This window comes from Panthera pardus, unplaced genomic scaffold (genome assembly GCF_024362965.1).
Source record: "Panthera pardus isolate Hobbes unplaced genomic scaffold, ASM2436296v1 HiC_scaffold_24, whole genome shotgun sequence".
NCBI classification, from domain to species: Eukaryota; Metazoa; Chordata; class Mammalia; order Carnivora; family Felidae; genus Panthera; species Panthera pardus.
This window is the reverse complement of record NW_026526810.1, coordinates 107,000,015-107,015,560: the sequence shown is the minus strand read 5'-3', so window position 1 is coordinate 107,015,560 and position 15,546 is coordinate 107,000,015. Positions and strand designations below refer to the sequence as shown.

General features: G+C 49.0%; 1 pseudogene; it reads left to right on the top strand.

Annotated features, from left to right (window-relative positions):
- Positions 1-435: 435 nt before the first annotated feature.
- Positions 436-11,495, top strand: LOC128773027 (GTP cyclohydrolase 1 feedback regulatory protein-like; annotated as a pseudogene).
- The last annotated feature ends 4,051 nt before the right edge of the window (positions 11,496-15,546 follow it).

Here is a 15,546-nt window from a genome sequence, read left to right as displayed (position 1 = left end):
ATCATTTACCACTATTTCACCAGGAAGAAAGGAGGCCAGAGAGGCTGGAAGATTGGCCAGAGGCCACGCGACTAATTAGTGGTCAGAGCCCAGTCTAGAAGCCGTCTCTCCGTTTGCACTTTCCACGAAGTGCAAACACCGTGGTGAGACACGGACACAGACATCACTGAGATTTTGCCCCAGGCCTGGAGGCATGGAGAATCCCGGGTGGAATGCTCTTGTCCTCCAGAACAGAAGGAAAGGTGGGCTAGCAGATCAGCACAGTGTCGGGCACAGAGCAGACTCGCAGTGAATAGATGTTGCCTAAACCAAGCAGGGATCACGGAGGAAGAAATGTTGTATTCCAAGGGGGGTCTTAGAGAAGGCTTTTCATAGAAGTTGGATAAACTTTTGAATAAATTCTGAAGAGGGAGGGCAGGGGGAGGGCAGGGCGAGGTATTAGATTCATGAACAGCCAGAGCAAAGGTCCAAAGGATGGCAGTCCTTGATGCATTCAAGGACAAGAGCTGCTTGGTATTGCTGGGGCCAGGATGCTGGAAAGGGCCTGGTGGGAGTCAACTTTGGGCAGGCTGGGCGCTTGAATGCCACGGTCAGAGTTAGCAGGGGGTTTAGTTCTTGCCGATGCTACTGGACACTGGCTCCCACATAGGGTCCTGACCCACTTAAGGTCCTGGCCTCTAAATGAAGCTGCCTTAGGAAAGGGGAGGTCAGACAGCTCATGCCTTCCCCCAACCACCCCCCATCAGCACCACTCATTTTCCCCTGTTTCTCCAGTGTGCGGGACTGAACCCTGCATGTAATAGATGCTTAGTGCATTTCTGTTGGAATGAAGTAAAATGAAGAAAGAAAACCCTAATTAGTTTTTTGCTGCAGAAAGATCATCGTTGCGACTGCAGTGCCCGCCTCCTGACTCAGAAAACTAACCACGAGGACACATACACAAGTCCAAAAATGGCCCTACCAAGAATATGACCCTGGAAAGAGAATGTACAAAGAGAGTCCCACAAAGAGTAGCAGGGAGTCTGAGGCCCAAGCCATGCAGCAGTCAGGGACAACAGGAGGTGGGTGTGAAGGGGCCACTGGCCCTGGAGCAGTGGGCCAGCCTTGCTGTCAGGTGTCTCTCACCTGGGGAGTTTAATTAGGTTGCAGTAGGGGCCAGGATCCATTTCCACAGATAATGCCATAGCATTATCCACTGCCAAGCCCTAGCCTGGTTTCCACGGGAGCCATGGGGTTGACCCGGTAGTCATGTCCTCTGTGGGAAGCCAGGAAATGTTTGTTGCTTAAGGGTCAGGCCCACGGGCATCTCCAAACAACAAGAAAACATAAGGAAACTGCCCTTCTGGTGTCTCCACTTCCACACAGGCTCTCAGGTCAACCAGGTGGAAAGACTTGGGCAATGGCCCTCTGCTGCCATAGGCTGCCTCCCTCAGCCCAGCCTGGCCTATGCATGTCTAGTTGCCTTTGGTCTTGAGAAAACCAGGTGAGAGGATGTGGGATCCAAAGACCTCGCACCAACCCCTAGTGAGAAGCTCCAAACTCACGCCTAGGCCTGGGGAATGAAGCTAGAACCCAGAATCAGGCGGACGAGGTTTCTGATGGCTCTAGAAGGAGGGCTGTATGAGGAGAGGGAGCCAAGGAGGATGCAGAATTTGGCAGGATTTCTACATGTCTCACCTCTTCCTCTCCAGGGGTCAGTGGTGAGGATGCTACACCTCTGAAGCAATTGTCACTTGTAGCTCTGTCCCAAAAAGAAGGCTGTTTCCCTGCCCCCCGCCCCCGCTCCACCCACCACCAGGAAAACCCCATAGAGACATCGCCTCTCTGGATGATGTTAGACTTCAGAGCCAGCCCTTCCTTAGATGGACATAATAAACTTCCCATGGTGGTGGGGCGGGTGGGGTGGGGGATAGGGAGGCGGGTCACGACCATGCTCATTTGGCCAACAGAAATTTGACATAGGCGGAGGCTAAGTGATGGGCCGGAAGCCACAGCACAGTGGGAAGAGCCGGGAGCTAGCACCTGTCACCTCAGCTACAGCCCGTGGTCTTTCTTCCAGATCTGGATCCTAAATAGGTGCGGGCCGAGGCTTAGCCCTCCATGAGATGGATTTCAGTGTTCAGAGATAAGAGTAAGCATTGTTTCCTCTCTGGTCCTAGGAGTGGATTCCAGCAGAACCCTAGGATCAAACCAACGCCTAAGAGACTTGGTGTTGCCCAACAGGCACTGAACTTGGAAAACAAGAGTGATAATGATAGCTGCAGTTCACTGGGTACCCACCAGGTGCCGGCCCCTCACACACGTGATCTCTGGAGCACTCACAACCCGCATGCCGGGACTTGGTGACACTCTCGATTGCCAAAGGGCCATACAGCAGGTAAGAGGTGGGGCTGGGTTTGAGTCCATTCTCCATGCTACTGCCTGGGTCCCAGTACAGGGCTTCTGAGCACACTGGGCAGTCTGTAGGGTGGTCAGAAGTTCTGTACGCAGGGACCTTACTTCCCCGCTGGGGCCTCCATTTTCTCCTCTGGAAAAGGAGGCGTGCGGGGAGATGACCTCTGAGGTCCCTCTAACTGTGCCCTTTTTGGACTTCTGGTTCCTTGGACAGTTTCTCCCTTGTGGCATTACTCTCCGGCATGGTCCCCGTCTCTTTGAAAGCGGGCAAAGCCAGCACTCAGGTAAGCTGGGAGAGCCGTGTGCCCCTGGAGCTCCCAGAAGCCCCAGAGAACTCTGCCCGTGTACATTTGATGTCAGGGTGGATAACAGAGGCGGGGAAAGGGAGTAGAGTTCAGGTGAGAGCCTAGCTCTGGAGTCGGACGACCTGCAATCAAATGCCGGTTCTGTCACATATTAGGAGAGTGGCTTAGGCAAACTCTTACCCCAGCCCACCGCCCCCCCCCTCACCTTAGGCACTGCTGCTGGCTGCTGGGGCGAGGGGCTCGTGCAGGAGATTGCTCAGCAGGGCTACGAAGAACAGACCCCAGAGAGGCCGAACAACGATGACCGTCCTGCCCCACCAGTGCGTGCCTGCCCACCCCTTCCGAGCCTGTGCTGAGCGGCCTGGAGAGGCCGAGTGCAGGGCCCCAGCTGCGTCCATTCTCGCCAGCCTACCCAGTATCCTTGAGAGTCAGTGGGCTTAGAAGCCTCTTGCCCTGTCTGCAGCTGCAGCGGGGACTCAGACGGTGGGCGAGGGAGACTGGTTAGACCCCCGTGTCTGCTCTAAGCAGGAAAGGAGGCAGAGACAGGGGACAGAACGTGTGTGACCACGCAACAGGCACGGTGCCGAAGCCCGATCGCAGAAAACTCACAATGACCCCACGAGGAAGGCGGGACCCTCTTCAGGCCGGTGCCTTCGGAGGTCACCCAGCAATCAGTGGCACATGTTCTCCCCACTGCCAGCTGGCCACACTCAAGGCACCGCTGTACCTGAGGGAATGTTATTTCTAAGTCTCCATAAACCATCAAGGAGAGGACCCGGCTGTTTGAGAGGAACTCCATCATCATTCTCCTGTTTGGCTTTTCACTGTGTTTTCTGCCACTGGACCGTAAGCTGCATGAGGGCAGGAGTCCTCATCCTGTTCACCATGGTCTCCCCAGCCCTTAGAACAGCGCTTGGCACGTAGCCGCACGTACACGCTCATTAAGTACGGGTTGATGGGAGGGAAGGACGTAGTAGCTGGATGCAGCCTGCAGTTCTCTCTTGAGTCCGGCACCTGAGAGACGATGCAGGACTAGAGCCCAGAGAAAGGAAGCGACTTGGCTTGGGTCAGTGCAGGCCAGCGGAGTGAGTAACCTGGGCTGCCCAACAGGGCTTCCTCAGGAGTGCTGCCCCACCCTGCAATCATGGTGACGGGGGCCGAACGCTGCTGCGCCGGGATGGAAGGGTGAGAGGTCCTCTGTGGTTCCATCAGAAGCTGGGAGGAGTGACCCTGGTTCTGGGGGTTAACTGCAGGAACTCCGAATATTATTACTGATCATGGAATGAGCCAGCTGTTGCATTTGGGAATAATAAGATTGCAGAGGCTGAGGGCTAATTAGAAATGTGTCAGATGCTTTTTCTTAACAGCAAGGAATTTCTACAAAGGAGAGATGCATAAGTAAAGCCAGTTGGTCAGCAGAAGTGGTCCCGGAGGCAGAGCCCTTTCCAAGGCTTCCCTGACCTTCCCCATCTCTTATCACGTTCTCCTTCAGTGCTTCTCTCTCTGCACGGCTTCCGGGGAGATGAGTGGCAAAGGTCCTCAGAGCAGAGCAGAACAGATGGCCCCAAATGCCAGGGCAGTCTTTGTCACATGCCCGTCTCTCACCCTTGAATGGGAATTCCTCTGAGCGGAGCCTGGCAGCCTTCTTTTGTGTCACCAGTTTCTAGCACAGTATTTGGGCATCACGGCAGCACTCCCTGAATATTTGTGCAGTGAGCGAAGGAGTGAATAAATACCTAGGGTGGCCGGCTGCTGCTACTCCCCCTTCTGTCGCACGAAAATGCAATAAGCCTGTTTACCCACTGCGGGGGGCGCGGGGGTGTTCCCAGTCCCTTCCTTTCCTGCTTGAGGGCTCACCATGCCAGGCAATTCTACGTTCCAGGGATACAAAAATGAACAAAAGCTGATCACAGCTTCCAAGGAGCCCAGTAACTGACCATGGGGAGATACACATAGATTGTCACAAAACGATATAATGGAACTCTATAGAAGCACAAAGGGGGTTTCTTCAAGTAAGAAGTCATCTGAGAGCTGTGTTCAAGGACAGGCAGGTAGGCAAGAGGTGGAAGAGCATTCTGGGAAGAGGAAGAGGCAAACAAAGGGCGCTAAGATGTGCAAGTGAATGGCAGCACAGGAAACGGTGAGGGGGTTGGGTGTATGGGGGAGGGGGTGGTGATGGCAGTGAGGTTAGAGGGGTAGGCGTTGACCAGTTAACAGACATCTTCCAGGTCTTTATAGGAAATTTGAACTTACTCTGGTAAGCTGTGGGGAACCATCCAAGATTCTAAAACAGGGAGTGACATGATCAGGTATACATTTTAGTGAGGAGGCTGGAGCCTAGTGGCACGGGGTCACAATGATACTGCAATAGTCCAAGCAAGCAGTGCTGTGGGCCTGGACTAGGGCAGAAACCCTGAAGGAGAGACTCAAAGGATTTGGAGATCAGCTAGAAGTGGGGATAGAGAAAGAAATTAAGAACAGCATGTACATTTCTAGCGTAGGAGCCAAGTGCTTTGGTGTAAGGTAACCAACCATTAACTGAAATGGGCAGTGTGGGAGGAGCAGATTTGGGAGGTATGTTCAACTGAACTTGATTTCTCTGTGGTCTGTCCAGAAAGGCAGCCGTAAATCCAGGTCTGGTGCTTAGAAAGAAGAGTGAAAGAAGCTGGTCACGTAGAGAGGAGAAAACCAGAAACACAACTGGGGCATTGCTGGGTGGCTGCCCATGTGCCCGGCACCTAGGCATAGGAGAGGACCATGTGCGTGAGATTAGGACTTCTGGATCCCTCGGGTGAAAATGATGCCACGGAGAACTGGCAGTTTTTTCTGCTTCCGTTGGATGCCCTGTTTCAAGACCCCGGGCCCAAGCTCTTGGGAATGCTCATTTCTTTTTCAAGAACCCCATCACCTGGTGGATATTAGGATGGACCCCTAGACTTAGGGCTGGAGCAAAATTTGGCTCAGAGATTACGCAGTAAGACCAGAGAGAATTTGAAGTGAAAAAAGCCCTGCTCCTGCAGCTTCTTTAGTCTAATTGTGCCTATAGTTGATATCTCCATTTTCCCTGGGAAACTGGGGGTGGGGGGGGGGGAGCGGGGGGTGGAAATTAAGGGAATGTTCCTGGGATTGGTACATATTTTGAAGCTCTCAGCAAGGCTGAAAATATCCATCGATATATTTTGAAGTGTAATTTCCACTCCCTTACCAGCCAAAATAATTGAACAGGAAGAAAAAGCTGTTAATGCAGGAGGCGTGTAACATCAGATCCACATTGCCTGGAAATTTACCATTTCAAAGCAATTGAGGGTTTTTACTGCCAGTGTTTACAGTCATACATGTCCCCTCTCTCTGAAGCCATCAAAAGGCCCATCAATCTGGCTTGGACACTGAAATCGCTCACGGTGTCTGGAGCGAATGTCAAAGCAGAGAGTATTTTTAAAAATTATGCTGCCCTTTTGTCAGCATATACATCTTGGGGCGTCTCTTCCTGGGAGGCGGGGTAAACAGTAGGACTATCTGTGCTCACGGATCCAGTGGTGCCAGAGCGCCATAGTGGCATGGCCAGGCACACTTCCACACGCTCCTTGGCGTTTCTGACCTGGGGTCCATGCACGGGCTGTCCTCTTATTCGACTCTGGGTGGGTAGGCCTCCCTCTTGCCCAACAAAAAGTGCCTGCCTCTGCCTCTGCCTCTGCCTCCAGCCACGAGGCTGGAGGTCCTCCCACGAGGTCCGAGGGATGCAGGTTCCTCAGTAGAGGAGCCAGGTCACGCTGCCCCTCACAGCCTCTGCCCAGCTCAGCGGGACAGACAATAGACAGTAGACTTTGCAGACTTTTGTTTTCTGTCTGCTGCCAATGCCTCTGTGTGTGTGTGTGTGTGTGTGTGTGTGTGTGTGTGTGTGTACACATGCACGCACATATGCGTGCTATTTTTCAGTGTGAAATTTGACTTCGGGGTTTTCCCGGAAATGACTGATTTCTTTCCCTGTATTTGTGTCCAATAGAGGAAGTTTCTAAATCCGTGCCCCACCATTTGTCTTTCATTTCGGAATCCGTATCTTTCCAGAGGCCACTACCTAAAAAGTGCCATTAGCTCACTTGGTGACCCTGGAGAAGTCACTTTCTGGGCCTCTTCTCATGTTTGAAGTGAGGCTTTGGTACAAAGGGTCTTGGAAGGTACTTTCTAGTGCTAGCATTTTAAGACTCTATTATTATTTTTTAATGTGTATGTACTTTTGAGAGAGACAGAGCATGAGTGGGGGAGGGGTAGAGAGAAAGGGAGACAGAGAATCTGAAGCAGGCTCCAGGCTCTGAGCGAGACCATGACCTGAGCCGAAGTCAGATGCTTACCCGACTGAGCCACCCAGGCGCCCCAGTTATTTGAATATTTTAAACCATTCCTGCCCCAGCAAGAATTATTGGCAATAAACCGAGATACAATTTTCTTTATTATCGTTTAGTCCCTCCACACACATTACATACATATACATCCAGTTTCAAATGTTCCATTGGATCAAAAATCTAAAAACTACTAGATTAACAGCAGACCTAAAAAGGAGAAGTTAGAAGAATGTGCAAGAAATTGGTACATCCAGGATGCCCGAAGAGGGAACTTCAGAACAGAAGTGGGAGACTTTTCATCACACGTTCTTTTGTATCTTTTGAATTTTTTGCCACATGCATTTATTACCTCTTCAGTTTTGACATTTTTTTTTAAAGCAAGAGTCTTCCTTTCTCTTTCTTCTACCACAGGCCTCTTTGCAGCTTAGTTCCTGGGCGTAGAGGAGACCATGACGGACCGGCGTCATGCCCTGGAAGAGCCACCCCTCAGCCCAGGCCCTGCCCAACACCAAGTCCCAGCCCTCCAGCTGGGTTGGCCGACAGCCCTGCCCCCCCGGCTGCCCCATGCTCATAGAAGGGTTCTGTGGGTGCGCACCACAGCTGGCTGCCCTTGCTGCCGCCACTCTGGCTGGGCTGTCGGGCTGGTATAGGGACTCCATTCAAGGGGTTCCAGTAAGGGGCTGGCTCTCATGGCTCCAGCAGCCTGATGCGCAAAGGGGCCCAAGAGTCCAGTAAATGGGGAAGTACAAGAATCCAGCTTTAAATTCTCCAGCTCTTGCCATTCCCTTTCAAAGACAGACTGCTTTTTGTTTTGTTTTCTGCCGATATAACATGAGGGCAGGAACATGAAAGGAAAAAGAACAAAAGGACCAGAGATGCACAGGGAGAAGGGTCTTTAAGGCTCCCCTTTCTCCTGGCCCCACCCTCATGCTGCTGGCCTCTGTTTGGCAGAGCTGGCCTCTCTCACTGGTCTCGCTCCCCTGGTTTTCTCCCCTAGTGTAGCTCCTGCTCAGCTTTCCCTTGTGACGTCTAGCTACCACCCGGCCTTCTTCTTCTATCTCCTGTTCTTATCACCTTCGATGGGTGCAGGCCGTCACTCCTGTGTCCCCTACCTCCCCTCTTCTGACTTACCTATTTCACTGCCACGCTGCCCAGCAACGGCCACCATCTTTGAGGTCCACTACCCAGACTGGCGGTGTCACCTGCCCCGTAACTGGGATTGCTCAAGGTAGGCTCCTCCACCGTCCATTCAAAATCCCTGCACCCGACTTCTCTCTGGGGTCAACGAAGCCCTGGTGAGGGCAGGCTGTCAGCCAGCAGGCCACGGGAAGGTGCAGGCAAGGGGACAATGGAGAAGCCATGGCAGAGTCAGACAAGAGCAGCAGATGGAGACGTGCACTTGACAGAGTGGACACAAGAGATGAAAAGATACAGAGTATGAGGAAAAACAGCTTCAGGGAAGGAAAAAGCAGAGAGCGAAAACCAATAAAAGTGTAATGAATACCAAAACCAGACAGGCCTGAAAGAAACCACCAGGAGAACTGTGAGAAGAATCAGGTCAGAGAGGAGGAGCAGGAGGGCTGGGAGGGGGCAGTATGTGAGGGGCAGGAGGCAGGAGGAATGGTGCAACAGAAATCTCTCGGGAAGGCTCGTTCACCTCCCAAGCTGTTGGGCTTATTGGCTGCAGCGAGCAGAATCTATTTAAGACACAGCAGGCATTTTGCCTCGGTCTGTTTCCCTGTCCAGGAAAGGCTGGAGCCAAAGGCTCCGGGAACCATTCCGGCATTAGGACCCTGCATGACGACAGAGCTGAGACCATGGGATCCTTGCCCCCTCTGGGAATCAGCCCCCTCTCCCCTGACACGAGCTGCCAGGCCCCCTAAACGCACAGCATATTGATCCATGTCCCAAAGGCTGCTTGTGTGCTCCGCTTCCACTGGGAAAGTCTCAATGACTTCCTTCATTCTGTCTTCAAGCTTGTCAGAAAGCAGATGCGGCTCAACTGTGACAGCTGCTCTAAAGGGCTGCTCCCAGGGAGCTCCCTGACCAGTGGGAACAGTCGCAATGGGGACTGAAGAGGCCTTGGGTGATCGGATAGCAGCAAGACAAAGAAGAGAGCACCAAAGGATGTCAAAGATAAAATGGCCCCAGGGAAACCATATGGGACTTGAATTGGAAAACACCAACAGCCTCGCTCCTTTCCCTGGACTGTGTATCTTTGGGAAGCTCTAATCCGGGGAAGACCTGACTTCTCATCCACTTGCCACAGAGGAATACAAAATAAGGCTGGGAGCTAAAACTGGCTAAGGAAAGCCATCCATCCATCAAGCTTTGGTTTCTCTCCAATTGAGAGGGTTGGGAACGAGAAGTCTTCCCTCCCTGGCTCTTGCGCCCGTAAATTGTGTAAAATACTGTTCCAGGCTGAATATAAGTTCTCTGCTCTGCATGACATTTATATTCTTGAAAAATTTAGTGTACAAATCAAGTCAAATTTTGCCTGCCAGAGAAGCTGGCTTTTCAAAATAAATCTGAGGTCAATCCTATGTTTAAAGAGAAGAATGGCTTGTGAAGGTGAATAATTACCCCAGTTCATGTTTGTAACCTTAGAATTATCAATGTCTGATTTGGGTGGCTATGGGGTGGGGGTGACTGTCTAGAGATCCACCTATAGTCTGCTTGTAGGTTGCGATTAAGCATTACTTTCAAACAAACAAAAAACACGTAGATAAACGTGTTGCAGGAGCCACTGCTAAAGAAATACAAATTTAAAAAAAATTGATTATGGAGAATTTCAAATATGTATTTTAAAAGAAGCAAGCCTAATATTAAAAAACCCAGCTCCAACAATCATCAACTCATGGCCAATCCGGTGAGAAACTTGGACTTCTGAGCCAGATGGCAGATACAGAGAATGAACTTAACAGGACAGGACAAACAGGATTAGTCATCCTGAAGCTGTACGTCCAAGTTTCTGTATAAATGCCCTACATCAGAGCCTAGACTATAAAGAGAAGGCAGAGAAACATATTTTTGGTTAACAACCAAAGGAGAGAGCTGGGACTTAAAAAACACCCCCCACCCCCACCCCGCTCCAGCCTCCACCCTCAGGCTGAACAGGTACAGTGGTTACCTTCACGGAGGGAAAGGATGATGGAGAGATTCCCTTTTCATTACACATTAAAAAAAAAAATGTTTTTTGTACTATGTGCACATATCACCTATTTTCAAAAGTAACTTGTACAAAACAAGTATCGTGAAGCTTTACAGCAACCACATCAAGTAGATGTGACAACAAACTGCCCAGACTCAGATGCCAAGTCTTTATCCCATTTTGACCTGGATTTGCTGTCTTATGGTAATTTGCTCAGGTAGATGAATGCACAACCTTCCAATCCCAGGCTGTACATCGTCAGAATAGATGTTCCATGTGATACAAGAAACCCCAGTCCTGAGAGCTGGAGTAACTGGACTTGGGGGAGGGGTTGGGGGGGGGGCGGGCGACAGGAGTCGCAGTCCGGGAACCTCAGGGGCTGGCACCGGCGCTGAGCCCAAAGCCCTGGGTGGGACCCTGGCCCAGACTCGCACCCCATGCCCCACCTGCTCATCAGCACCCCGATCCACATGGAGGTGGGCCCCACTATGGTGGGCAACGAGCACTGTGATCCAGAGTTGATCTGGGGGCCTCAAAGAAAAGCATCTTGGGAAACAACTTTTGTGAGTACTTCATCAATGACCCTCCTCACACAGCCCTGGACAAGCTGGAATGCAAAGGCTCCCATGTGCTGAGCTTAACAGAGGTGGGCCAGACACTGATGTGGTGTCTGCACACCAAGTGACTCACACTGAGGAGGAGATGGGGCTCTCCTTTTTTGAGTGGTTTCCAATCCCGAGTCCCCCGTTCACTCGTTGCCTGGCTCCTCTCTTCCCAACTCATCCCTTTCCTTAGCCCAGCACCACTGAGCAGTGAACGGCCTTTTCTGAAACTTGCCTCAGCCAGCGGGAGAAGGCAGGGCCCTTGCCCTGGTGCTTCCAGCTGCCCCTCCAGCTTCAGGCCTGGCCGAGGGCCCTAGAGGAGATCATGTTCTGTGGGCAGGCTGAGGGGCCCACAAGAGCCAGGCTGTCCCTGGCCAGGAACAGGGAGTCCCCAAGCAACATGGCCCCAAGTCTGGGCAGGATGGTCCTGCTTAGCTAATTCAAGCCAGTAAAGGGCTGTGATGAGTGGTTGCTCAACAAAAGGAGAAAGAAAGGAAGTTGGAAGGGAGGGGAAGAGAAAGAAGGGAATGGAAGGGATGGGACAGGGAGGGGAGGGAATAGAGGGGAGGCGAAGGGAAGGGAGGGGAGGGTTACAAGGGTGCATACAATTTGTCATAATTCACGAGCTCTACTCCTAAGATTTGTATTTTATTGTATGTTCATTATGCTGCACTTCAATAAAGTATTATTAACAACAACAAAACCCCGTAGCCCTTGTGAACAAATGAGTCAAAGAATCACCATTTGGGGGTTTATTGAGTTGGTGGTTCAGAGAAAACTGTTGTTTTGAGAAGACAACATGATGTAGACCTTTTGTAAAAACTCGTTCTTTGGAAACCATCACTACAGCATGTGCTTTTGGTTAAGCATTCCAGGGCTGAAACGCAACTCTATGCTAAAATGCCGAGAGGATGAGGCACAATCTTGGCCAAGGTCAAGCTCTGCTGATGGTTTGAGAGGGGGACGGCAGCCAACTGCTCTGCACTTGTATAACATTTAAAAAAGAAAAACGAACCCCAAGCCATCTCCTGCTCCTTTTCCAAGCCAACATTAGTCCTGCTCATTGTATCCAAGCACTCAGAGGAAGCTGTATGTGGCTACAGCTCAGGCCAACCAAACCCTAGGGCCAGACATACATACTTTGGTTAAAAAAAAGACTAAGAACTCTTAAATACAGAGAACAAACCGAGGGTTGCTGGAGGGGTGTTGGGTGGGGGTGGGCTGGGCAAGGGGCATTGAGGAGGGCACTTGTTGGGATGAGCACTGGGTGTTATATGTAGGTGATGAGACACTAGATTCTACTCCCGAAATCATTATTGCACTATATGCTAACTAACTTGGATGTAAATTTAAAAAATAAGTAAATAAAATATGGAAAGAAATAAAATAAAATAAGATAAAATAAAATAAAATAAAATAAAATAAAATAAAATAAAATAAAATAACATAAAAGCAAACAAATGAAGCTGGCAGACTGGGACTCTAGTTGGCTCTGTGGGATATAACAAAAGATGTCAGAATTTTAGATAAAGTTAGGGCTCGTCAGGGCAGAGAAATATACTTTTGCCTCCCATCTGGTTGCTTTTTCCAGAACTACAACAGCAAAATAACCCTAATTTGGTAGAAACATGGGGGTTCATGTCTATATCTGGGTGATTATTGTAAAAAGAGCAAGTCTAGCATATTTGGTCCAAATCTGTGCTACACAAAGAAAAGCCAATATATCAACACCCTCTTTGGGACTGAAACTAAGCACTAAGGATGAACTGGGAAATATATTTTCTGCCAGGTCATAGGGAACGAATATATATAGAGAGAAATGTCTTCCAGAAGCTTATTAAATATAAACTTCATATTTTGCAGATGTCTGTCTTGCTGATGGCCAGGCAGAGGTAAGAGGGACAAAGTCCAAGGCAAGTCAGGGTTATACAAGATTCAGGCCCCAGAAACTTTGCAGTCTCCCCGTGAGTTGATCATGTCTTAGGACGTACAGAAGGATAACAATGTGTTAACATTTTGGATCCCTCAAATTTTCTTAGGCAGTCATGACAACATAAAAAAAGAGAATATTTTTAACTTATTGGTTTAATGTTTGCCTTTTAAAGTACTTAATTCTATTCAATCCTCTACAGTATAGCCTTAATTTCTCCTATCCTTAAAATGAGAAGCACTAGCTCCTTTTTTCTATCTTTCCATCTACGATACCTGACAAAGTTGCCTCGTTTCCATTCTGTGCTTATCTCTTATTAAACTTTACAGCACTAGCAATGCGACTGAAGATAAAGCTTTCTCTTCTTTCTTTATTGTTAAATAGTGAACTAAGTAGAAATGTGAGTTCCCTAAGGCTGCACACAGCACATCTCTGGTGAGAAACGTATTTCAGCTCCAGGGGGGAGCACCAGATGGAGGAAGCGGGCTTCTCTTTAGTCAGTGAGGCCAGGAGGACACGGCATAGCATCCTGCTTTCCTCATCCCACCCCCCCACCCCCTTTCCATGCACAGTCTCCATTTCCAGAGCTAGGGGCAAGATGAGGGTGTGCAACGAAGGAGAAGGTACACAGCTCCCAAGGGAAAGTACCACATAAGAAACGGGGGATGTGTTACAGGATGCTACAGTGAGGAGGGTCCTTACAGCACATACAATTTCAATTTCTAACTTTATTGGCAAAGAAAGGAGTCCAGAAAAGTCCAGCGATTAGTCCAAAGATACATGGCTAATGGCCAGAACCCAACCCCAGGTCACCAGCCCACTCTTCTGATCCTGCCAACGCACGACAGAACTGAGTATGGGGAAAAGCAAAAGAGAAAGTTAAGTCCATGGGATACACCCCCATCAACCCACTAACCAAATAAACATACTTCTTTTAAATCTGGCCATGTCTTAATCTCCCATTTCTTTTCAGCTGTTAGCTTACTAAGCTCAAATGTCTGGTTCTTATCCAGGACTTAATGGATACTCTGGTGGCCTGAATAGTCAGAATCACAACTCTGCCCCAGCATGTTGAAGCCTGAAAAGGAAGATCTTTGGGAAGCTAGAATAGAATATAACTAGCCTCTCTAACTCAGGAATATTCTGGACCACACATCATGCTTATAATAATGCTGACTTCAAACTCAGCAACTTTTGGAGCTTATGCAGGCAGAAAGGCAACAGACTTCCCATTTCGCAAGAGGAAAATGGAAGAACGAGTAATGAATAAGGAAGTCAGAAGGAAGGCAAATGCTCTGAGTTCAGTCTGGAGGGTAGGAGATTAACTACTTCCATTCAGAGCAGAGAATGACCTTTTAAGGCAGCGTGCACTACATTAGAAGAGGATACAACCCAGGATAGGTGAACTAGGTCCTCTGACATTCCCTATTCCGATGCAAAGGAAGTCAGTTCTTGACTATCCCCCAAATGATTACCCACTTGGTCCAGTAACCCACCGTATCTAGGGTCCTCCAACAACAGTGGGCCACAGACAGAGCCAGTTAGATGGAAATAACAGTCTAATGTGCTTCTCACCCTCCCAAATAACATCCTGGCATTAAAGCAAGGGCCTTGGTGCCTCAAGCAAAGGGGGTGACTAACACATCTCCTAGCAGGCTGGCAGGATAGGTAATTTGAACAAGTAAGCTATCCGGCTGTATATAAGCCCTGCTCCATCACCTGACGTGAAACCGCTGCAGGACTGGGGACAAGCAGAAGGTATGAGGCTCCAGCACGAGGAGACAATGTGGTGAATACATACAGTGTATCACAGAATTCCAAAGCAAAAGTATTCAGGGGACTATGCATTATGTGTATGTTATTTGGACCAAGAGTTCAATCATAACAAGGTCATTCTTACATCCTCTTTCAGCTTATTTCATCCAAGAAAGACTGATTCTCACTGTATTCCCAAAGGATTAGGTACTCTAAAAATGGCCACTACTCAACAGAAAAGACAAAAGATCAGAAAGAAGGATCCTTTTAAAATATGTAATAATCAGTAAACTAGCGTACCGAGAAACTATCTTCTTTAAAAGTAAAAAATGATACCTCTCATGAGGATGAGACATAATGAAGGAAAAAAAAAGAGGAAAGGATAAATGAATGAATGAAAAACTCAGAGAGGTAAAGTAAACCAAGAACTTGAATTACAGTCAGATGTTAGGGCTCCAAATGAATAGTAAAGGATGCTGAACAAAAGCTCTTTCTGCCTGCTGGGTTCCTAAGAGTCTAAAATGAGGGATTAAAACGGCTTTATTTCAACAGAACACATTTTGTCATCGGATCTCCATCCGTGATGTGGATAGAATAAGTAACTTACGGCTACACGCTTAAAAAGCAACAAATCCCTAAGTATTGGACCTTGTTCACTTTAGGAGAGCAAATCTCCGATTGCTTGTGTTTCACACACACAAAAAAAGAACTGTAAATTTTATTTTACCTTTTTTATTTTAAAATAAATAGCGTTTCCAAAAAATATTGACTGTAAGGGGAAATGAGTCAGTAAAGGATGGGAGACAAAGGGGAAGCAGAGAAAAGGCTCTGAGCCTAGAAATACAACCATCACGGCACACTCACAGAGGCCCTGCCCCTGCCATGACCCTGTCCTCTCACTACTGCTCTCATGGAAGCACAGCAAGTGCCCTGGGACATGAGCTAGAGGGTCAGAGAGAAGAAGTCCCTTGATATATACTCCTAAAAGGTGGTATCTATTGATCCTCAGTCCAGCAATGTGAGCCCTTGCCTCCCCATCCAATTTCTAGGATTCTATCCTAAGGAAAGT